The sequence below is a fragment of the Onychomys torridus genome, chromosome 21, assembly GCF_903995425.1.
Source record: "Onychomys torridus chromosome 21, mOncTor1.1, whole genome shotgun sequence".
NCBI lineage: Eukaryota > Metazoa > Chordata > Mammalia > Rodentia > Cricetidae > Onychomys > Onychomys torridus.
The window spans coordinates 5,318,113-5,341,645 of NC_050463.1; the positions used below are offsets into that span (position 1 = coordinate 5,318,113).

Below are 23,533 nucleotides of genomic sequence, written 5' to 3' on the forward strand. Positions count from 1 at the left end.
AAGGACAAGGAGAGACAGGAGAGACAGGGGATGCCCCCAAGCCCTTCCTCCTACGTCACATGTCCTTAGCTTCCACCTCCCATAGCCCATCAAAGAAAGGGTGAGCTGCTTACTGATGCATCCGTTGACAACATGGGGGCCTCCTGACCCCATGGCCCCACTCTGGACACTCCCCACCTCATGTCAAGACCAAGCCTGTCCCCCCACGGGCCTTTGGAGGAGTCTCATGCCCATGTGTTCACCGCAAGGTCGCCTCCTTCCATTACGAGACAGATGCACACGTACCACCCACACGGTCCCCAGGCTGGAAAACTCCACACAGAACATCCTTGTCACCACGCTGATCACCATGGTTACCAAAAGATGCTGTCTCTGCAAGGCACCCTTTCTCTCCCCTCCTCCCCCACCATTCCTCCACCCCAATTTGATGCCTTAGAATAAAATTCTCCAGTGTTGACTTTAACAGGGGTAGAAATATAACATATGGAATGTTCTAGAAGGGGAAGTTAATATAGGCTACACCAAGGCCCAGCAATCTCCAACAGTATGGATGCCTCCTGGGCACTGACCACCATGCGTTCAGGCTACAGAATGAGCTTGGTGTGTCCACCAGGGCCTGGAGTGAGTGCAGGGTCCACAGAGATGTGTGCCCAAGGCTAGTCGGTCCTTCCTGCCAGGCAGGGGATCCTATGAGCTGACCTGCCTCCTCCCTCCCAACTGCAGGTACCTGCACACCCAGCTCCACCCCATCAGGGAAGCCGGCACAGATCCAACCTCCTGCCGCTAACCTTACCTCACAGGCCCGAGGTAATGCTTCCACACTTCACCTCCACAGCCGGGTCCCAGCCAGCATCAGAGTCTGGACCCTAGATTGGAGGTCGCTCACTTTACCTAAAACAAGTCATATTTCCTTGGATCTCAGGGCCTTTGACCAGTTCCCTTGGGCCTCAGACAGACCCGGGCTTCTGATATCATTAGAACTGAAAACAGGAGACATGCTTACATTAAAAAAAAAAAAAAAATCAGGGGTTGGGGATTTAGCTCAGTGGTACAGCACTTGCCTAGCAAGTACAAGGCCATGGGTTCGATCCTCAGCTCCACATACAAAAAAACAAAACAAAAAAACAACAAAACATCCTAATTTATTTTGTGTACATGTGTGTAACATGTGTGCAATACCCATGGAGGCTGGAAAGGCGCATCAGATCTCAGATCTCTGGAGCTGGAGTCACATGTGGCTGTGAGTCGCCATGTGGGTGCTGGACTTGAACCCTGTGTCTTCTGGAAGGCATCCAACACTCTAACTACTGAGCCATTTTCTCCAGCCCTACCTTTTTTTTTTTCTTCTTCTTCCTGATTTTCTGGGACAGGGTTTCTCTGTGTAGCTCTGACTGTCCTGGACCTTTCTCTGTAGACCAGGCTGGCCTCGAACTAACGGAGACCTGCCTCTGTCTACCAAGTGCTGGGATTAAGGCACATGCCACCAAAACCTAGCTCATCAGTGTATTTGAAGAAAGCTGTGCTCGAAGGTCAGCAACCCTCCATACACACCTTTACTACAAGGTTGCTTCAGGCTGAACATCTAGAATGTTCTACAATGTAACACACCTAACAATGGTGTCAATAAACATACACTGTAAGAAAATTTCAAGGCACACAATTTGGTTTTCCTTCTATTAAGAGAAATAACACACTAGTGTAGACTTTTATTTTTATTTTTACTTATTTATTTATTTACATTTAAGGATTGAAAGCTAGAAGCCTTTGGGGGAAGTTGGCAGAGAATATTGAATTTTTTTAGCTGCAAAAGTATCTACTAGCAGTTTCTCAATGCCCACTGGGTGGCTGTGGTTTTCATTTTCTTCACTGATTTCTTCTTATTTTAAAACTGCCTACAGGGAATTTGTCATCTATAATAAGAAAAATACAACCAATGAAATTATCTTTGAAAGAGTCAATGAGCCTGGCATGGCAGCACACACCTTTAATCCCACCCCTTGGGTGGCAGAGGCAGGTGGATCTCTGTGAGTTCGAGGCCAGCCTCACAACTTGGGCTACATAGTGAGACCTTGTCTCAAAATAACAGCAAATAAACAAACAAAAGATAAAAGAGTCTCTGAGCATCCTGGACACCCATGGGTCCTCTGGGGTGAAGACAGGGTTTGATGCCAACCCAAGGTCCATTGCAGTGGGTGTTGAGCAGTCGGCTGGGTCTGCCAGCTGCTCATCTGTCCACCCATGCGAGGGTTTAGTTTTTTTTCACATTTTGTTTATTTATTGGTGGGAGTCACACGTGTGCCATGGCACACATGCAGGAGCCACAAGACAACCTTTGGATCCCGAGGTCAAACTCAGGTTAGCAGACTTGGTAGTAAGCACCTTTCCCCACCCACCCTCTTGCAGGTCCGAAGGTTTGATTCGATTTCATTTCTTTTTGTGATGCTGTCATAGGAAACAGAGCCTCCCGCCTCTGTCTGTTTTTATTATGCTTGTTGTTATTTTATTATGTTTTTTATTGTTTTTATGATTGCTGGTGATAGAACTCTGGCTCTTGCTATACATCTCAGGCTAGTTTGGAACCCACCATCCGCCTGCATCAGCTTCCAGAGTAACTGGGATCACAGCCCTTTCCCTCCACCAGGGTCAGGGAAACCAGACCCTGATGATCAGGCCTGGCAGCAGTCACCTTTACCTAGGGTACCATCTCACTGGCCCTGTGACTCTATCCTTTAAGGCATGTTCCCAGAAGCCCCCCAACCAGATTTATCCAAGCCAGAATGCCTGCTCTACACAGTGCAGCGGCATCCAAACCTCTCCACCAGCAAAGGCGCACACAGTAGACGCCCAATGCTTGCTTCAGCCTTAGGATGGATGCTGTGGTGCGGGAAGAGGGGCTCCTGTTTTCAGATTTTCCTGCTTTGAGGGCGGGGTCTGCCCAGCCTCCCAACCTAGAAGGGAGCATACAGCTTTCCCACCATAATTACGGTAATTAGCATGAAGATTTGGGGGGTGGGGCCGAGGCGGGAAGGAGGACTTTGGCCTGGGCTGACCTGCTTCCCCACAGGCATCCTGATTGGTCCGCGTCTACCATGTGATGTGCACCGTGGACTTGTTGCTGGGCATCCCATCATTGCCATGGCGACGGCTGTCGCTGCGCTGCTGAGTGCTGGTGATGGTGGTGGGAGCTGGAGATGTGTTGAGGGGTCTCAGGACTCAGTGGGTGGTGATGAGAAGGGACAGCAGCCCCAGGCGAGCGCTGCCACCCTCCCCTGCTCCCAGAAGGCCTGTTCTCCAACCCAAGTGCCCCAAATCCCCATCCCTACCCCAACACAAGGCCCGTAGCCAGCACGTGGGTGGCAGCCACAAGGTCAGGCTTGAGCAGGGACCAGGACATGCAGGGACGACGACCCATACATGCATGGACAGGCACATACAGGCCAGTCTCAGAGCGGGTGGGCATATGGTTGCTAGTGAACAACCTGCATTCAGAAGAGAGTGGGGATTGGCAAGATGGCTCAGTGGGTAAAGCAGATTGCCACCAAGTCTGAAGAACAGGGTTTGATCCCATGATCTGCATAGAGGGAGGAAAGACCTGAATCTCACATGTTGTCCTCTGACCTCTACACTGTTCTGCATAGACAGTCATACAATAAATAAGTTAAATATATATGGAAAGTAGCAGAAACAACCCCAGAATCTCTTGGATCTTCCCTTTTATGTGTCACTGGTGGATCATATTTTTTAAATATTTTATTCATATGAGGGATGTGTAGGAGCCACAACACGCCTGTGGAGGTCACTGAACAGCTCTCCATATGCAGTTCTTCCCTCCCATGTTGTGGGTCCCAGGGATCGAACTCAGGTAGTCAGGCTTTAGTGGCAAGCCCACTTACATACTGAGCCATCTTACTGGCTCAGAGACATATTTTATATCTGCATGAGCTACAGCAGCTCCCTGTCAACACAGAACAGACTCGTGAAATTTAATGTTGGTCTCCTTTTACCCGGGACATGATCCATAATCAGATGTCACCGTCTGTCCCCATCTTGTTCTCAGCAGTCCTTTGTCCTCTAATCTGGGGACAATCACAGTTTGCACTGCACTGCTGCTCCTGTCTGAACTGCCCTCAGCTTTGAAGGTGTGTTCTGCAGATGTTCACTACCCAGAGCTAAGACAGAGTAGCCCTGTGTGGACCGGGCTGACCTAGAACCCTCTCCATCCTTCTGCCTTAGCCTTCTGAGGCACCACCACACCTGGCTTCTGTCCTTTCTGTTATTTGTCTGAAGTTTGGGGACTAGAGCCAGAACCACCCATATACTAGGCAGGCCAGTCCCTCACCACTCATGGGGAATCCTAGGCGGGGCTCTACCATGACCATGTCTGTCCCCAACCCCGCACGGTGTGTGTGTGTGTGTGGGGGCGTTCCAGGTAGGGCTCCATGCTGACTGTGCCCCCAGGTCCTCACTGTGGATTCTAGGAGGAAATATCACTTTTTTTTTTAAAAACGATTTATTTATTATGTATATAGCCTGTATGATTGCAGGTCAGAAGAGGGCACCAGATTCAATACAGATGGTTGTGAGCCACTGTGTGGTTGCTGGGAATGGAACTCAGGACCTCTGGAAGAGCAGTCAGTGCTCTTAACCTCTGAGCCATCTCCAGCCCAGAGGAAATATCACTCTTGAACTGGACAAGATGACGTTACATGTTCCTTTGGACAGAGCAGTGATCGTCACTTGACTGCTGCTACAGGATACAGTGGTTGTGAAGTGTTCATGGGATTAATAGCAATGAACCTGGAGAAAATTAGATGCACTTCCACGCCTTGATTGTGATGGTTATCCCGCTGGTGCCGAGTGAACGCCTGTTCGCAGAGACACCCAAACGGGCATCCCCAAAACTCTCCGTTTCTTGGCTCCTGGACTGGCCTTCTAAGTAAGCTGGGAAATTGAAAGGGACGAGAAAGACACTGAGATTACGAGGCACCTCAGGGCCCCTCACCTGCCCAGGCCTGACAGCAGCTTCAAGGGCAGGAAACATGAGCCTGGCATGTCACAGCTGGTGATGGAGGCACCCGAATCCACAGAACAACAGCTGACGGACGAGCTTCGAGCAATCTCAGGGGGCCTGGTGGCCCGCAGAGGGTCTTGAATTTGCACATTTGTGGGGCCAGTGAACTTGATCTCAAGAGGCCTATGAAGCCTGTGGCCACGGACGCCCTCACTGCTCTGTTGTTTGTACTCTAGCTCCTCAGGAATGGCTACAGTCATTCTTCCTCAGCACTTCCTAGAGACCTTGCAAGGGCCTCTCTCAGGGGCCCTCTGACTCCAGGGGTCTCCCTAATGGCTTTAGAGCTGAGCCTGAGCAATGCTGAGCTGATACAGAGGCTTCAGACAACAGCAGCCCATGTGCATCATCATAGGGGGCAACCCTGCACTCGCCATGCATTCTGTGCGCTAGCCTCGGAATTCTCACCATTCCCTAAGGGTTCAAGTCTGTGATCTGAGTATGCCATGGTCAGGATGGAGACCCCATCTAAAAGCCCCCAGTGAGGGTCTGGGGGCGTGGTCAGGGTGGGGCCCCTCCTAGAATCCCCAGTGAGGGTCTGGGGGCGTGGTCAGGGTGGAACCACGTCCAGAATTCCCTAGAAAGGAGGGTGGGGGCGTGGCTTACTGATGAACACTTCTCTGTGATGTGCACCGGTTTAGCTTCCATCCCCAGGTCTGTAAAAATAAAAAGAATTTAAAATCTCTTAGTGCCAGGCGGTGGTGGTGCACGCCTTTAATCCCAGCACTCGGGAGGCAGAGGCAGGCGGATCTCTGTGAGTTCAAGGCCAGCCTGGTCTACAGAGTGAGTTCCAGGACAGGCTCCAGAGCTACACAGAGAAACCCTGTCTTGAAAAACAAAAACAAAACAAAACAAAACAAAAATTCTCAACATACTCTTACTCCCATTGCTTGTGAGGTAGAGACAGATCTCTGTGAGTTCTAGGCCAACCAGACCTACACTGTGAGATACTGACTCGAAAATATCAAACCTCCTATCCCACATTGAACAGCAGAAAAAGGAACACCAGTCCCCACTAAGGGTCTAGCTGAGAAGACATTAATGTCAGAGTCACCACTGGCCTCTCTCCATCCTTCCGAGAAACACTCCCAATCGTCTCCTCTGCCTAGCGAGCTAAAGAGTTACAGCCTTCGCGGGTAGGGGATACGACTTTGGGATGTAGGGTCTAAGACCATCAGGAGAGCATCCCTGTTGGCCTCCAGTGGTAGGACAGCCTGAGTGTGGTCCCGGTGGTGTGGGACTTCTCTTGAGCCAGTCCACCCATTAATCTCCCCTGCCAGGCAGGTCAGGTTTCAGGTGGGGCCCAGGCAGATGTTGAGCAGAGCAGTTCTGTTTTCCTTAATCCTTGAGGCCCCAGGAACTGTCCTTTTCCGAGAAGCAACAACAGGCCGGTTAAGGCCACCATCTGTGCAGACCTGCCTGGGCTTGGGGGGAGGGCAGAGGTTGCCATAGCAACACTGAGTAAGGGGCTGGGGGTGTGTGAGTGTTCACATGCCAGGCAGGGCATACAGATGAACACAGTCAGACACAATGCTGCTAGATCTTTCTTCTTCTTCTTCTTCTTCTTCTTCTTCTTCTTCTTCTTCTTCTTCTTCTTCTTCAATACATCTTGATGCCTTTTGGCATTTGAAGAAAAAATAAGTTATTATTTTTTCTTTTTAAAATTTTTTTCTAGTTATTTTTTTAACCTATTCAATTTTGAGTAGCCCAAGCTGACCTCAAATTCAATGTGGAGCCAAGGCTTGAATCCAGAGGCCCTTGCTCACTACCAGAGTGAATGACCCATCAAGTCGCAAACACACCTTCTGCTTGCTTCCAGCCCTACGTCCCTTTTTTTTTTTTTTTTTTTTTTTTTTTTTTAAGAGATGGTCTCTAAAGTTCTTTACTCCTGGGTCGTTTCAAGCTTTCAAAAATCCTCCTGCCTCAACTTCCTGAGTGTGAGGATGACAGGCCTCAGATAGTACGCCAGTTTTAGCTAGTGCTCACAGCTTCAGTATCATATGGGTGTGGGTGGGTGATTATTAAAACCCTCACCGCTGTGTGTCCGCCCACACCCATACTTCTCATGATACAAGGTACACTGCAAACCTGGGGTCTCCCGGAGGGGAAAGTGGAATCATGGGCCTTTACTTTAAGCACAGTTTCCCAGGACATAGGAGCAGAGCCTGCATTAGAAAGGGGGACCGAACTGTGAGGCCAGTTGGAACTGGGAGTGGCAGCCCATACCTGTCATCCCAGCATTTGGAAAGCAGAGGCAGAAGGATTTCAAATACGAGACTACTCCGGGCTACAGAGCAAAGGCCCTGCATCAAAGAGCTAAAACAGTGCTGGGAGGCGCTTCCTGAGTGAAGTCTGGGCGGTGCAAATGTGAAGGACTGAGCTTTTCCCACAGCGCTCATCAGAAGCCAGGCATGGCTGTACATGCTGCAGTTCCTGTGCAGAAGCTGAGCTAGACCTTGCTGGCCACACAGCCTAGTGGCAGCCAGCAGGCTCAGCTTCAGTGAGAGACCCCGTCTCAAGACAGAATGTGGAGAGTGGTCAAGGAGAACACAGATGTGAGCCTCCAGACGCCACTCCCTGGGTGTGTGTGGAATCCTTCATACACACACATGCACACATACACAAATAATAAATAAAAATAATTAAACACTTGGGAGGCAGAGACAAGTGGATCTCCAATTTCGAGGCCAGCCTGGTCTACAGAGTGAGTTCCAGGACAGCCAGGGCTACACAGAGAAAGCCTGTCTCAAAGAAAAGAAAAGAAAAGGATTACAAAGAAAGGGAGTGGAAATGATACTGCAGAAGCACACGTGTGAATATTTGTGTGTGCTTCCTTCATGATGTCCAAACAAGGCAGTGGTCGGAACTCCAAGTCCTCGAACTAGGAAACACCTGGTGGGCAAAACCCACCCACAGAATGCTGTGACTTGACGCTGACAGAAGCAGTTAGGTAAAGGGGCTGAAGAGGCCTGCTGCCTGACCACCTGGTCCCATCCCTGGGATTCCCCTGGTAGGAGAGACCGACTCCTTCAAGTTGCCCTGAGCTCCAGGTGTGCAGCACAGCGTGTGTGTGTGTGTGTGTGTGTGTGTGTGTGTGTGTGTGTGTGCACGTACACGAGCAAGGGCACCTTTTCTCTATTTATCTGTTTGTATGTGCTGGGATGGAACACACAGCTTCACAAATGTGAGAGAAGGAATCCAGAAAACAACCCTCCCTCAGCCCAGAAAAGGTTCTCCAAAGGTTTAAGATAACATTTTAAAATATGGATTCCCCAAGCTAGAGAGATGGCTCAGCGGTTAGGAGCACTGGCTGCTCTTCAAGAGGACCCAGGTTCAATTCCCAGCAACCACATGGCAGTCCACACCTGTCTGTAACGCCTGTTCCAGGGAATATGACTCCCTCACATACACATGCAGGCAGAATACCAATGTACATAAAATAAAAATAAACAAAATTTTAAAAGCCACAGGAAAAAAATAATCCCAGGAAGCACAAGCTGGCTGCTGACTTCCGTACATATGCACATGCTTAAATAAACAAATACATAATTTGAGAGAGATGATTTAGTACTTCTTTGGGGGTTTCAAGGTTTGAGGGATGAGAGGAGAGAAAGATGGATCCATATAAGTTTACACAAGAGACCACTAGAAGGGACAGGGACAACTGACCAGCTTAGACCTTGCACCTGGCTCTCCAGATTCTCATCCCAGCGCCCACAGCTGCTTACTACACTGGTCTGTAGAATGGGCTGGGACTGTCAGCTCTGCAGCCTTGGGGAGCTGGTAGGATACGTACTGTGAATCATCCCCAATTTGTCAGTATGGAGACAAATGATGCCATGTAAATGATGGTGGGTGCAGTGCCACACACCTGTCATCCCAGTGCCAAGAAGGCTGAGGCAGGAAGGTCAGGAGCTCAAAGCCAGCCTGGGCTACATAGTGAGATGCTGTGTCACAGCGGGAGGCTGGGCTGGGGCTCAGGGGTGGAGCACTCGCCTAGTAATCAGCAAGCACTAAGTTCCTGCCCTAACACCGCAGATGCTTGATGGGAGCCTGAGGCAGGAGAATCGTAAGTTTGGGGTCAGCCTGGGCTACAGATCAGGACCCTGACTCCAAAGCAAAACAAAAGTCGACAAATTCCAGAATTGAGCCCCACCTCTGCCATAAGCATCTACGAGCCTCGTTTTCCCGAAAATCTCAGTTTCCCTGTGTAGAACTGGACTTTATGGGACACATACCGGAAGATCCCTAATGCCGCTGGATGCTCAGTGATTGGGGTGGGTGTGATTCTCATGTGAAGACTTCATGAGCCCAGTGATTGTACCCCATCCTCATCTGGAAACCATATATATATATATACATACATACATATTTTTTTTGGACAGATTCCAGACTTTTATTCTGAAGTCGAGGCCCCAACCTATGAGGTAATCCTTGGAGCTTCACTCGAGTATGAGTCCTATTGGTCCACTGGCCAAGCCCCGCCCAGGGTTCCCTGTGCTCCGCCTTCCTCTCAAGCACATAAAAGTGTAACATCCGGACCTGGGCAGCCACCGGGAAACCTGCAGATGCTGCTGAACAGGAGCAGGTGAGGCATGCAGGGAGAAGAAACAGGTGCTGGGGGAGGGGAGGAGGATAATGCAGGTTGGCACATCTTCCAGAGGCCAACTGGACTGTCTGGGAAGGAGAGAGGAGCCAGGGCAGTCTCCCTGGGAGGTGGGAGCAGGTGAGATCCTCGCACCTTGGGTCCCGGTCCCCCTCCTGGAGCTCCCTGGGACGATAGGAAGGGATTAAAAACGAAGATGGGACCCTGCAAGGCGGGACAGACTCAAGCAGCGGGCATCCGGGCAGAAGGCGGATGCTGGGAGCCTGTTCTTGCGCCCACCCAACCGGAGGAATGGCTAATTATGTTTCAGCACTGGAGCCAGGGACAGCGCCAGCCGGGTGGGGGACAGGCAGGGTTCCGATTCAGCACCCAGAGCCCGGACAGCTCCCAGCGGGCCTCCAAGGAGACTTGGTTTCAACACGGCACAGCACCAAGCTCACAGTACTCGGCCTCAGAGACAGCCTTGGGGTCTGTTCTGGTGGAGAGAGTGCAGGAAGAGGGTGGTCTGAGACCTCTAACGGTTTGAGACACTTGTCCTTTACGGAGGGGATTTTTTTTTTTTTTTTTTTTTTGAGATAGGGTTTCTCTACATAGTCCCGGCTGTCCTGGAACTCACTATGTAGACCAGGATGGCCTCAAACTGGCCTCAAACTCAGAGTATGGGAGAGGCATTCTGTCAACCAAATAAGTGCCACTGGGTGAACTGATGTCCCAAGTGAAGCAGTGAGGGGCAAGCCAGCCCCAATCTAACTTTTTATCTTACAAAAGGGACTCTCTCTCTCTCTCTCTCCCTCTCATTTTATATATATGTATATATATTATCCTGTAGCCCAGGCTGACTTAGAACTCTATGTGAAGCCAAGGATGATCTTGAAATCCTCATCCTCCTGCCCCCAATTCTTGCGTGCTGGGGTAACAAGTGTGTGCCACTCACACCTAGATCAATAAATCCCACATTGCTGATGCAGCAGGATGTGGGTTGGGTGGTTAGAGAACTGATCTCTCTTGTGTCGGGGGGACGGAATGGGAAAGGGAAGCTTAGACATGGTAAGTCAATGTGGCCTGTTCCTCTCCACGCGGGACCAGCACAGGACAAGGACCAGGGGCTGAGCATGTGAGCCAGTGCTATATGGAAGACTTGTGATTTTGTTGTTCTGATGTGGTATGACAACAAGTCACAGCCGGCCTCATAGCGTGGACTCCCTTCACCTTTCTCCTGAAACACAGGAAGCAGTTGGGGCAGGAAATTGGGGCAGGAGGGGGAGAGGGGGGAGTGGGGCATTGGCGGGGGAGGGTGTCTGGCAAGGTCGCAGGTCCTGAGAGTCCTGCAGTGTCTCACAGGTGCTATTGGCCTGTCACTCAACACTTCTACAGAACGGAGTGGGAGACACAACCTCAGGGCCCTGAGCCACCTCGCCATGCTTTTTTAGAGAATCAAATAGGGAACGGTGGGCTGGTGGTAAAGGGGCTGCAGAGACCCTGGGGACCTGAGTCTGGTTCCCAGGACGACAGGGCAGATGGATAGAAACAACTCCTGCAGGTTGCCCTCTGGCTACCACACATGTGCTGTGACACACACTCACACACACAAAGAAACACACGTAAAACTTTTAAAGGAGGGATGGGCGTAGGAGGTGCTTCTAAAGCACCCTGAAGTTACTTTTTCTTTCTTGTCTTCCTTTCTTCCTTCCTTCCACTTGGTCTGTCTGTTCTGAGACAGCGTCTCCTGTAGCCAAGGATAGCCTTGACAACTGGGCCCTCTTGCCTCCACTCCCTGAGTAGTGTCCACACTATGTCCAGTGCACGTGGTGCTGGACCTGGAGTTTCAAGCACACTGCCTGGACACTGTACCCACAGAGTCCCAACCCAGGGTCTTTTTCAATAAAACTTCTGTGTTCCCTACACACCAACCACTAGTTGCATGATTGAGCCCAGGACAATGTGGACTTGTGTTTGGTGGGTCATGGCACCCTTAACATTCATCAAATATCACCTGTGACATCCAAATGCAGTCACTAATCCCCACCCCAGTGGATTCTCCCCAGATTCCTGGTGCTATGACATGGGAAGGAAAGGGTTTATTTGGCTTACAGTGATGTTCACATTCCACCACTGAGGGAAATCAGGACCGGAACCTGGAGGCAGGAGCCAATGCAGAGGTCATGGAGGGTGCTGCTGACTGGCTTGCTCCCTATGGATTGCTCAGCCTGCTTTCTTATAGAACCCAGGACCAGCAGCCCAGGGATGGCCCCACCCCAAACCCCCACTAGAAGATTCCAGTCAGGGTGCCACACCTGACTAAGCCCCCAGACCCTCAACTGAGAGATTCCAGTCAGGGTCACCACCCATGACCACATCCCCAGCCCCTCACTGGGGGATTCTAGGCAGAGAGTCATCCTGACCACGCCCCCAGCCCCTCACTGGGGATTCTAGGCGGGGCTCCACCCTGACCACGCCCCCAGACCCTTACTGGAGGATTCTAGGCAGAGAGTCATCCTGACCACGCCCCCAGACCTTCACTAGGGGACTCTAGGTGAGGGCTCAACCCACGACCCAAACCAGGCATGGAGATAAAAGACCAGGAAGGATTTCAGGTGAGAAGTGTAGATTCTAGGCAGGGGCTCAATTGATGAGTCCCACTTTTAGCTTTTATTTATTTTGCACTTTTTTTTTGAGACAGGATCTCACTATACAGACTAAGCTGGCCTGGAATTCAGAAACCCACATGCCTCTGCCTTGCCTTACCTTTTATTTCTTGACCACATCGTGCTCTTCTGCCCTGAATGGCCTTGAACTCAGGCTCTTCCTGTTTCTACTCCCCCATAATCTAGGGTGATGGCCTGTGATACCAGGCGTGCTACTGTGTTTTCCCGGTGCCCAGCCCAACACATGATATTCAGCGGGTGCTCAACAAATGTGTGTTGAATCCACAGAGGCATCAAGGAATACAGCCACCCAGCAATCAGTAAACAAAATCCATATGTTCGCTGCACACACACTGCGATTCCTGTCTGGGCTCTAAGAGGGAGCAGCTGTTGAGGGACAGCAATGGCAGGTGTCTCCTGGGGAAATATAATTAAATTTCTGGATACTCAGGGGCTGGCCAATGAGAGAACAGCCCCAGGAGAGAGCCGGTCTCTGTTCATTAGCACTTAGGAGACATTGATTCCTAATTAGCTGGGGCAGGCCCTGTCTCCCTCCTTCACCCCAGAGGAACGGAATCTTCTCGCTCCTGGCCTGGGAGTCCTGCCTCAGTGGGCCTATTAACAAGCTGAGAGAATAAGATTAAATGATGCCTAAATGCCAGAGGTCTTATGGATGGGAGCATCTGGGGGGCCTTTGATGTCTGGGTTAAGTTGCACAGCGGAAGATTTTCTCATATACTGAGCATCATGAAGAGGAAGAGATAAGGGAACAAATGTCCACAACCATGTTTCAGAAATTCTGCCCTGCATTCCTTTTTCTTTTCTTTTCTTTCCTTTTTTCCTTCATTTCTTTCTTTCTTTCTTCCTTCCTTCCTTCCTTCCTTCCTTTCTTTCTTTCTTTCATTCTCTCTCTCTCTCTCTCTTTCTTTACTGTCCTGGAACTTGCTCTGTAGTCCAGGGTGGCCTCAAACTCACAGAGACCCACCTGCCTCTCAAGTGCTGGGATTAAAGGTGTGTGCCACCACCACCCAGTTTATCCTACATTCTTTTTTTTTTTTTAAGATTTATTTATTTACCATGTATATAGTATGCCTGTACACCAGAAGAAGGCACCAGATCTCATTATAGATGGTTGTGAGCCATCACGTGGGTGCTGGGAATTGAACTCAGGACCTCTGGAAGAGCAGCCAGTGCTCTTAACCCCGGAGCCACCTCCCAGCCCCCCCTACATTTTTGTACTCACCCCAAGTTCATCCTTTTGATTGGAACCATCAGGTCTCCAGGAGTGGGCACTGAGCTGGTTAGGTTTTCTCTACTTGACACTAGCCAGAGTCATCTGGGAAGAGGGAACCTCAGCTGAGAAAATGCCTCCGCCAGGTTGGCCCGTGATTCCTTTACTTCATATTGATCAGTGTGGGTGGGGCCACCTGGGCAGGTTGGATAAAAAGACAGGCTGAGCAAGCTGTAGGGAATGGGGCCATAAGCAGCCACCTCCATGCCCACAGGTTCCCCTCCATGATGGACTCTAACCTGTGTACCAAGTGAACTCTCTCTTCCCCAAGATCCTTTTGCTCTTTGTCATAGCAACAGGAAGCACCCTAGGCTGTCTTTTCCATTGTCTCTCAGCAGATCACAATAGTAGAAAAGAAAAGAAATGGGCAGCGTCTTAGTTAGGGTTTCAGTTGCTGTGAAGAGACACCATGATCATGGCAACTCTTATGAGGAAAACATTTGAGGTGGCAGCTTACAGTTCAGAGGTTCAGTTCATTATCATCATGGTGGGAAGCACGGCGCCATGCAGACAGACATGGTGCTGGTGAAGGAGCTGCAACATGTTGATATGCAGCACCAGGAAGTAGACTGTCTTACTGGGCACGGCTTGAGCATATATGAGACTTCAAAACCTGCCTGCACAGTGACACACTTCCTCCAACAAGGCCACACCTACTCTCCAACAAGGCCACTTAATAGTGCCACTTCCTTTGGGGGACATTTTCCTTCAAACCACCACAGACAGCAAGAAAGCTCAGTAGGAAGACAACATTTGGTGCCAAGCCTGAGGACCTGAGTTTGATTCCTAAGACCCACATGGTGGAAGGCAAGAACAGACTCTACATGTGAGCGCTGGCTAGTCTTGGGAAAGGGGCCGCAGGGGTGGGTCAGTGGTTAAAAGCACTGGCTGCTCTCACTGAAGACCCGACTTTGGCTCCCAGCACTCCCATGCCAGTTCCCGGATTCTGATGCCCTCGTGGCTGCCACTGGGTACCTAGCACACCCTTGGACACAGACACACACGCTGGCAATGCACTGGCACACAGAAAATAAAACAAAAAGGTAATATTGCTGAAGAGTGGACCCTCCACATTTGCACACGGTGAGTGTGAGGCTAGCCTGGGATCCACCCTGCGCCATCCTTCCTTCCTTGCTTCCTTCTGAAGCCTGACCAGCTCTCCACAGACCCCATCTGGTTAGCTTCCATGTGTAGTTTGAAGGAGATGCCCGGTATGTACATGTGTGGCTCTGCATGTGTGTGCTGGAGTACTTGCTCATGTCTGTGGAGGCAAGCAGCCAACACTGGCAGTCAGACCTCAGGTACCATCCACTTTTTTACATCTATCATTTATTTACCTACTGAGTACACATGTATATGTGCGACTGTCCCCTGTGCAAGTCCCTCTACTTGTAAGATTCAGTTCTGTCTGTCCACCGGGCCCTGGGGATTGAACTCAGATCATCAGGCTTGGTGGCAAGCTCCCCTTACCAGCTGAGCCATCTTACTGGCCCCTCTCTCATTTGAGACTTATCCCATTCTATAGCCCGGGGTGGCCTGGAACTCAAAACAATCCTCCTGCCTCTGTCTGCTAAGTGTTGATATTACAGATGCAAGCCACCATGCCTGGCTTTACCATCCTCTTACAAAGCAGTAAGGTTTCCCAAATATCTGGAAAGATTTCCTTAAGAACCTCACCACAGACCCAGGAACAACACAGCTCCTTTTTGGTTGTCAAGTCCCCTAGCAGATGGCAGACTTGCATGGTATCTACTTTCTGCTCCATTGAGGGGGTGTAGACCTCATGCCCAAGGGTCTTGCATGAGAACTTCATGCAGTTTCTCTAGCTCACAGGGTAGGGCTCAATCTGTGATCCCACACCAGTCACATGGAGTTGGGGATGGGATCTGCCACATGCCCACAATGGTGTCACTTGATGGTTTTTTTTTTCCTTTTTTTTTTTTTTTGGGTTTTCGAGACAGGGTTTCTCTGTGTAGCTTTGCGCCTTTCCTGGAACTTACTTGGTAGCCCAGGCTGGCCTCGAACTCACAGAGATCTGCCTGGCTCTGCCTCCCGAGTGCTGTGACTAAAGGCGTGCGCCACCACCGCCCGGCCTTGATGTTTTTTGTTTGTTCGTTTTTGGTTTTTGGAGACAGAGTTTCTCTGTGTAGCTTTGGAGCCTGTCCTGGAACTCACTCTGTAGACCAGGCTGGCCTCGAACTCACAGAGATCCACATGCCTCTGCCTCCTGATTGCTGGGATTAAAGGCATGCGCCGCTGCTGCCCGAAGCCGCCACCACCCAGCCACTGATGTTTTTTACTAAATGTCAGTCACTCTAGTTTATCAATAAAGACTTAGACGCCGGGCAGTGGTGGCCCACACCTGTAATCCCAGCACTCGGGAGGCAGAGGCAGGTGGATCTCTGTGAGTTCGAGGCCAGCCTGGTCTATAAAGCTAGTCCAGGACAGGCTCCAAAGCTACAGAGAAACCCTGTCTCGGAAAAAAAATAATAAATGAATGAATGAATGAATAAATAAATTAAAAAAAAAATAAAGACTCAGGAGCCAGATGCTGGGGTGAAAGCCTACAAGCTCAGAAAGGCCGAGAAAGCACCTCACTGACCTTCCTCCTCCATCGTCATCCCAGAAAAGACTTCCTTTCTCCTTTGATGTGTCAAACAAACAAAAACTCAAACTGAATGTCCCTCCCTTCTACTTCCTGCGAGTCTCTCTCCATCCTCCTGACTCCTCTTTACTCTCTATGGTTTTTTCCTTGTTCACTTCCTGTCAGCTGGTTGCTTGTTCCACCTCTAGACCATTGGTTGACTTTATTTAATCCTATTTACAGTAAGCAGAAAGCTTAAAGGTACATGCTGGACTGAGCCACACCACAGCTAGCAACAGGTTTTTCAGTAAATAATGAATCTCAGGGCTCAAGTGTGATCAGATATCCTATGTCAGCCACTGGTGTCACTGAAGGCAGAGGTGGGCTGGCTAGGGAGAGTGAGCCAGCTTCTGGGAGTGGGGGGAGGTTTGTCCTTGTTCAGATACATATCTACGTTCAGGAAGACAACAGTTGTCAGGACCCTATGACCTCCCCAGGCACTGGCTTTTGACCAGGTTTTCAGGAGAGCAGGTGTCAAATCTGATCAGAAATGACGTCATGCCACTACTGCCCCAGAGCAGCATTTGTCTGCCACCACACTGCAGCCCCAGGGTCCAGTTAGTGTGAGTGCCCATGTGCTGGGGTCAGAGGACAACTTCCAGGACGGGTTTGCTCCTTCCCCAATGTGGGTCCTTTGCAGCAAGCACTTTTGCCCACTGAGCAGCTTCATTGGCCCCAAACTCTTTTTAAATTGTATTTTTGTCAGAGGTGGTGGCGCACGTCTTTAATCACCACACTTCGGAGGCAGAAGCAGGCGGATCTCCGAGTTTGAGGCCAGCCTGGTCTACAGAGTGAGTTCCAGGAATGCCAGGGCTACACAGAGAAACCCTGTCTCAAGAAAAAAAAAAAAGTTTGTTTAGAGACAGGTCCTTACTCTGCAGTCCAGGCTAGCTCAAACTCACAAAGATCCTCTTCTCTCAGTCTCCCAAATATATGACTATAAAAAGTCATAATGGACAGCTTCCCTTTCTGGGGAGATGGACATGGGCACTGTCAGAACTGGGAGACGTGCAGTACTCACTGGTCAATGCCAGCCACCGTAAATCTGTACACTTACTGTCATATGCTGTTGAGGCAGTCTCACATAGCCCAGGCTAGCTCAAACTCCCTATGTAGCCGGGGTTGACCTTGAACTCCTGATTCTCCTGCTGGATGACAGGTGTGTCCCCATGCCTGGCTTGTGTGTGGTGTTGGGAGTTGAACCCAGGCCTTTATGCATGCCAGGTAAGTGCTCTCTACCCACTGAACTATAGCCCCAGCCTGGCTTTTCATTTTTTATGTTGCTTGTTTTATGAGTCCAGGTTTTCACTCTGTAGCCCAGGCTGGCCTGGAACTCATGACCCTCCCTCCCCATCTTCCCAAGTCCTGGGGTGACAGGTGAGCTCCACCCCGTGGTCTTCCTCTGGATGGAGCTTGCAGGGTTTCGATGCAGACTGATTGTGATCCATCTAGCCACTTTCCTTCCAGGAGATGTTGCTTTCTGAGCCTCTTCAGAGCTGGGTCATACTGACATAGGACCATCTGGGCCACACAGACCAGGATTTTATCCCAATTATCCCGGCTACAAGGAGCTGAGACAAGCCAGCTTGCCATTGAACCCCCTCCTCTCTCCCTCCCCCCCTCCCTCTCCCCCCCCCCCCTCTCTCTCACACACACACATTTGTTCTCTACATGACTTGGCCTGCCATCCACCCTCCTCTTCCTCCAAGCTGAGTTGGCATAGCATCCCTACTTAAGACATTTTGTTTTATTTAGCGAGTTAGTTTTTTCAAGACAAGGTTTCTCTGTGTAGCCCTGGCTGTCCTGGAACTCGCTCTGTAGACCAGGCTGGTCTTGAACTCACAGAGATCCACAGAGGCCATGGGACCCCCTGGAGCTGCAGTTACAGTTGTGAGCCGCCATGCCATGTGGGTGCCAGGGATCGAACCTACTTCCTCTGCAAGAGCAGACAGTAATCTAACTGCTGAGTCATCTCACCTGAAGACCTGGGGGCAGATGCAATATTGTAGCCTTTTACCTAACAGGCTAAGGTCCAGACAGGTAAAGCATGTGGTTCAGGGAAGCTCAGCCAGAAAGAAGCAACTGGGTCCATTCAGCTTGGGGCCCAATCCTATGAAGTTCTTTGATACTTTACACAACTTCTGATAGTCTGGTGTTCCCTGGCATCATGGTCCGTGTTGTTTGAGATATAGCCTCAATGTTGTCCAGGCTGGGTCCTCCAGGCCTCAGCTTCTGGGGTAAGGGGATTATGAGTCAGTCACGAAGCCTGACTGCCGCATAACACTGATGAGGTCTCTCTGACTTTCCCAAACAGGGGCTTGAGGTGGTGACTCCATGAGTCATTCCCAGACACCAGGACCCCGAAGGTCTCTGCTTGGAATCTGCCGTATCGTGGAATTTTATTTGGGAGACATAGAAGGTAGGATTCAGAAGTCCAATGACACCCCCCACCTCCACAACCCAGCCCCCCAACCCCTGCTCAGCAAGCACAGCGATCCCCACCCCAGGGAGGGGGGGGGCTTGCCCAGAGAGCCTTGATTACTTCCTACTCCTTAATGGGTCCTTCAGAAGAGTGGGTTTTGGTTTCCATGGCAACAAGCAGGCAGCAGCAAAAGGGAAGCAGCTTCCTGAGCTTCCTCCCCCTCCCATAAATACTTCTGGAGGCCAGTCTCTCCACAGCTGCACCTGAGGGCCAGGGAGATGCCTACCAGAGACCACAGCAACACCTGTTAGGTGGGTGCAACTTCCTGGCCTGTGCACAGTGGGAACATGACCCTGGACTATCCAGCTGAAGGAAACTCAGAAAAACTGCTTATGACAGTGAGGGGGTAGGCCCGTGCCTGTGGAAAGTAAGGCTCGGTTACCTTTTATCCACTAAATAGAATTTATGGCATTGACCCTGGGCTTTCCAAGGTCTGTGATCATTGAGGCGGTTGCCCCCTGCTGTCCACTATGGGAACTGCAGCCACCTTTGGGCTTTTCGGTCAGGCTGGGAGGAGAGCCCAGTTCATGCTAAGGTCCCAACTTGGTGTCCACCAAGTCCCATGTCTTCCAGAGCTGGGCCCAGTGCAGCCCACCTCTATTTCCAGTTCTTGGCAGTTCCAGTCCAGTGCTGGCGATGACAGGCGTGGGCCACGTGCTAGTTTTCCATAACATGTTGGATCAAACACTGACTTTTTCTCCTGGCTACTCTGGTCAGCACGAGTTTTCTGAGTTTCTCTGTCTCCACCTGGCTGCTGGTACCTATAACACAGTGTCTCCCCACAGCCTGCTCATCCCCTATAGATTCCAACCTCTGTCTGACTCAGAACTGGCCTCGATTGTAAATAATGTCCAACCTCTATGGACCACAGGCAGAGTATACATCTGCAGGTATGATGCCCCAGCCCTTAATCCCAGCACTCAGGAGGCAGAGGCAGGTGGATCTCTGAGTTCCAGGGCAGCCTGGTCTACAGAATAAGCAAAAAATGAGAGAAGTGGGGAAGATATATCCGTCCAGATTCAATATAGTTTTGTTGTTTGTTTGTTTGGGGGTTTTGTTTGTTGTTATTGTTTGTTGTTTTATTTTTTGGTTTTTCGAGACAGGGTTTCTCTGTGTAGTTTTGGTGCCTGTCCTGGATCTCACTCTGTAGACCAGGCTGGCCTCGAACTCACAGAGATCCGCCTGGCTCTGCTCCCAAGTGCTGGGATTACAAGCGTGCACCACCACCGCTGGCGTGTTGCAGGACTCTGTGGCCTCCTTCTGCCATGTGGTTTCTGGGGTCAAAATCAGGCCGTCGTGTTTGGCAGCAAGCACTTTTACCCTCTCACCAGGTCAGACATATTTTTTAAATTTGAGACAGAATCTTGCTATGTAGCCCAGGCTAGCCTGCTCAACGTAATCCTGCCTCACCCCTCGCCCCATGCTGGGAAGAGGGTGTGCACAGCCATGGCAGGCCACACACAATTTAAAGAGCATTTTCAGAATCTAAAGTTGTCAGCCGGGCGGCGGTGGTGCATGCCTGTAATCCCAGCACTTGGGAGGCAGAGGCAGGCGGATCTCTGTGAGTTCGAGGCCAGCCTGGTCTACCGAGTGAGATCCAGGAGAGGCACAAAGCTACACAGAGAAACCCTGTCTCGAAAAAACAAAAAATAAAATAAATAAAATAACATGAAAAAAGTCAAGCTAGAGTGTCCCCAGTTTAGAAGGTGTGATTAAATAAATGCTCTGACAACAAAAACCAAACTCCAAAGAAAACAGAAATGCTTGGTCAAAGCACCCGAAACAAGGAACGGTGTACTGCAGGTGGAACGTCACCTCCTTGATGAAACCTCCCCAGACTGACACATGTACCTTAACCTTATTTCAACTGTGTTCCAGATTTCAAAAGGTATACAGGATATGCCAGGTGTGAATGCACTCCGTAATCCCACACTCGAGAAGCAGGGCAGGTGGATCTCTGAGTTTGAGGCCAGCCTGGTCTACAGAGCGAGTTCTAGGAAAGCCAGGGCTACACAGAGAAACCCTGTCTCAAAAATATATATCTAAAGTTGTTTGAATCTGACTGTATTTGATGGAGCCAAGAGGCCAATGGCTGGTGCCTTTGTCCCTCAGCACTGGGGTCTGTCTGTACATGGAGAGAAAAGGACACCAGGGCCCTGTGAGCACAGAGGACACAAGGAAACAGTGGATGAATCAGAGGCTAGCTGGAGCTACACAGTGAGATCCAGGACTGAGGCCCTAAGTTTCATCCCCAGGTTCCATGTGGTAGGAGAGACTGCATTCTCCCAAGTTGTCCTCTGACTGAGGCGTGCGCGCACACACACACACACCCCTTAAAGGCAATGTAAGGAAGAAATTTAGAGGGCCGGGGATGCACTCAGCAAGTAAAGTGAGGCGTCTGGAGTATGACTGTGGGTGTGTGTGGGACCCACCTGCTATCCGAGCCTCCAAAGGCAGAGACTGGATGCTGAACCCAGCTATATCTCTGAGCTCTGAGTTTGACTAAGAGAGCCTGCGGCAACAACTCAGGCAGAAGAGCGACAGGCAGAGTGCCGACGGCAACCTCAGGCCTTACATGCAGGCACGCACATGTGCTCAGAGGTGCAGTTAAAAAAAATGCATATTCCGGGGCAGCAGAGATGGCCGAGTGGTTAGAGCATGGGCTGCTTTTGCAGAGAATGGAGCTTGGCCTTAGCACCCACATGGTTGCTCAACCAACCATCTGTAACCCCAGTTCCAGGGATCTGACGCCTTCTTTTGACCTGTGAGGGTACCTGCACCCACACCCACACTAATAAAAAAATATGTATTTTAAAAATACATAATGTGTTGGAGAAGTGGTTCAGTGGCGATCCAAGTGTTTGCAGAGGAGTCATCCGCGGCACCATGAGAACAAGTCAGTGTTGAAGCTGTCCAGCCAGATCCACCAATTGCACATTGGTTTAACCTCCCATGGGCCTCCCCACTTCCCTCTGGGATCCTTTCTTCTCTCCACCCCCCCCCTACCCCCCACCCCCGTCTCCCTTTTTGGTTTGGTCCTATATCCTGGAGGCCATTACCCACTTGTAAAGCTTTTCATCCCTGGCATCCGGATCAATAAAACTACATCATGAGCAAAGCTATTCTGTTCTTGGCTTGGCCACCCTGGGGGCTGTGCTACCATTTTCTCTACTTTCTGAAAGTTTAAAAACAATATATATAGTTTTCCATTAAACACACCGCGACGGGCCCTGCGGGAAGAGGCCTGGCAAACCCCTAACCGGCTCTTGGTGGCTGGGGCAGGTGGCTCAGCCCCAGCTCCGCCTGAGAGGTGGCGGTCAGGCTCTCAGAGGTGGTTTACGGCTAATCACACCCAGTGGGAAGCGCCTGGCAGGAGCCCAGAACGTGCCCACGTGCGGCAGGCGGATGTCCAAAGCTGAGGAGGGGACAGAGGGGGCAGGGACGGACTCACGAGGGACAGACAGACGCAGGATGCAGACAGTGGCGGGGCACCCCCATGCACAGCCCCCACTGGGTCTCCTCGGAGCTGACCCCCTGGAGGCTTGAGGGAGGGCAGAGAAACAGGGTGAAAATAAAGAACAGCAACCAGGGAGACGGCTGGACACAGATGCTGCTGCCAAGCCTCAAGACCTGAGTTCGATCCCCGGAGCCCACGGGGTGGGAGGCGCGCACGTGCCCACACACAGTAACACAACTGGAAGCGGCGCTTATTTTTCCCACTCTGGGCGTGTGCCCGCGTGCCACAGCACGTGGATGGATGTCGCTGGACGACCCTCGGGAGTCCCTTCTCGCCTTCCATCACGTGGGTGACTTGACGTCAGCCCGCGCGACGTGAGATCCGATCTCAAACAGTTCCTGAAAGAGACCCGGCGCCCTCTGCTGGCACACGTGCCTCGTCAAAAAGGAGAAAATATTACCTAACATGAGAATCGGGGCTGCTTAACGTGTCGCCCCGGGAGAGTGGGGTCTCCTTCGCGGCCTCAGTCGCCCAGCGGGGCCAGATCCGGCGCTCACACCCGGCCGCGCCCCCTGCTGGTCAGCGGCTTCTCACACAAAGCTTTCCTCCCGGCCCTAGAGCCAACGTCGCTCCGGATTGGCTCCGCGTCACCTTCGGTGCCCGCTGGGAAATGTAGTCGGCAGAGAGGAAGGAGGGTCGCTCATTTCCTGCCTGCGCGAACACGAACACCGGAAGTACGTCCCGACACTGGCCAGGATGGTACGCAGCCGTATGCCGCCTACTCATTTACGTTTCGCCGCGGGTGGCTCAAGCCCCTCTGGGAAATGTAGTCCCTTTGGGGCTGACGTGCACGTTTTCCGGTGCTCTCTACCGCACTGACTGTAACAGGACGTACGTCATCACCTGGCCGACCCGCCCAGAGCCCCTCAAAGCACGGCGTGTAACTTTACGTGATGGGAACTGTAGTCTTTCAGCGGCTACATCCGGCTGCGCTGCGCCTCGACCCTCGCGCTCTGAGCTGGAGCGCGGCCTTCTGGGGACCCTCCTTTCAGGGCAGCAGTGCGTACCTCTATTCCCCAGTGTCGCACACGCTAATGCCCACTTAGGCTTGCATGACAGGATTTCCACCTCCATGCTCCGTAACCGGAAACACAACTCCCACCAAGCCCTGGTTCGCCGGGGCCGCGGAAACGGAGCCTTTACGGCTGGGAGTGCGCCTGCGCTTCCTGTCGGCGTAATGAAAGCAACAGGAAGTATGTAACAGATTTTCCGGGTTCCAGGACTGCTTTGCCACCTCCACGCTTCTTGCTGACGATTCTGGGAAACGTCATTTCTAGGGA

The 23,533-nt window shown here is 51.1% G+C and overlaps 1 long non-coding RNA gene across 2 annotated transcripts; it reads right to left on the reverse strand.

Moving 5' to 3' along the window:
* Positions 1–4,624: 4,624 nt before the first annotated feature.
* Positions 4,625–23,531, reverse strand: LOC118572026. Of its 2 annotated transcripts, none has more exons than XR_004943425.1 (3): positions 22,654–23,531; positions 5,675–5,724; positions 4,625–4,941 (listed from the first exon to the last, which is right to left on the reverse strand). It is a non-coding gene; the product is annotated as an uncharacterized LOC118572026 (long non-coding RNA). The 2 variants fall into 2 exon arrangements; XR_004943426.1 differs by lacking the exon at positions 22,654–23,531 and adding an exon at positions 13,563–13,959.
* Positions 23,532–23,533: the final 2 nt, after the last annotated feature.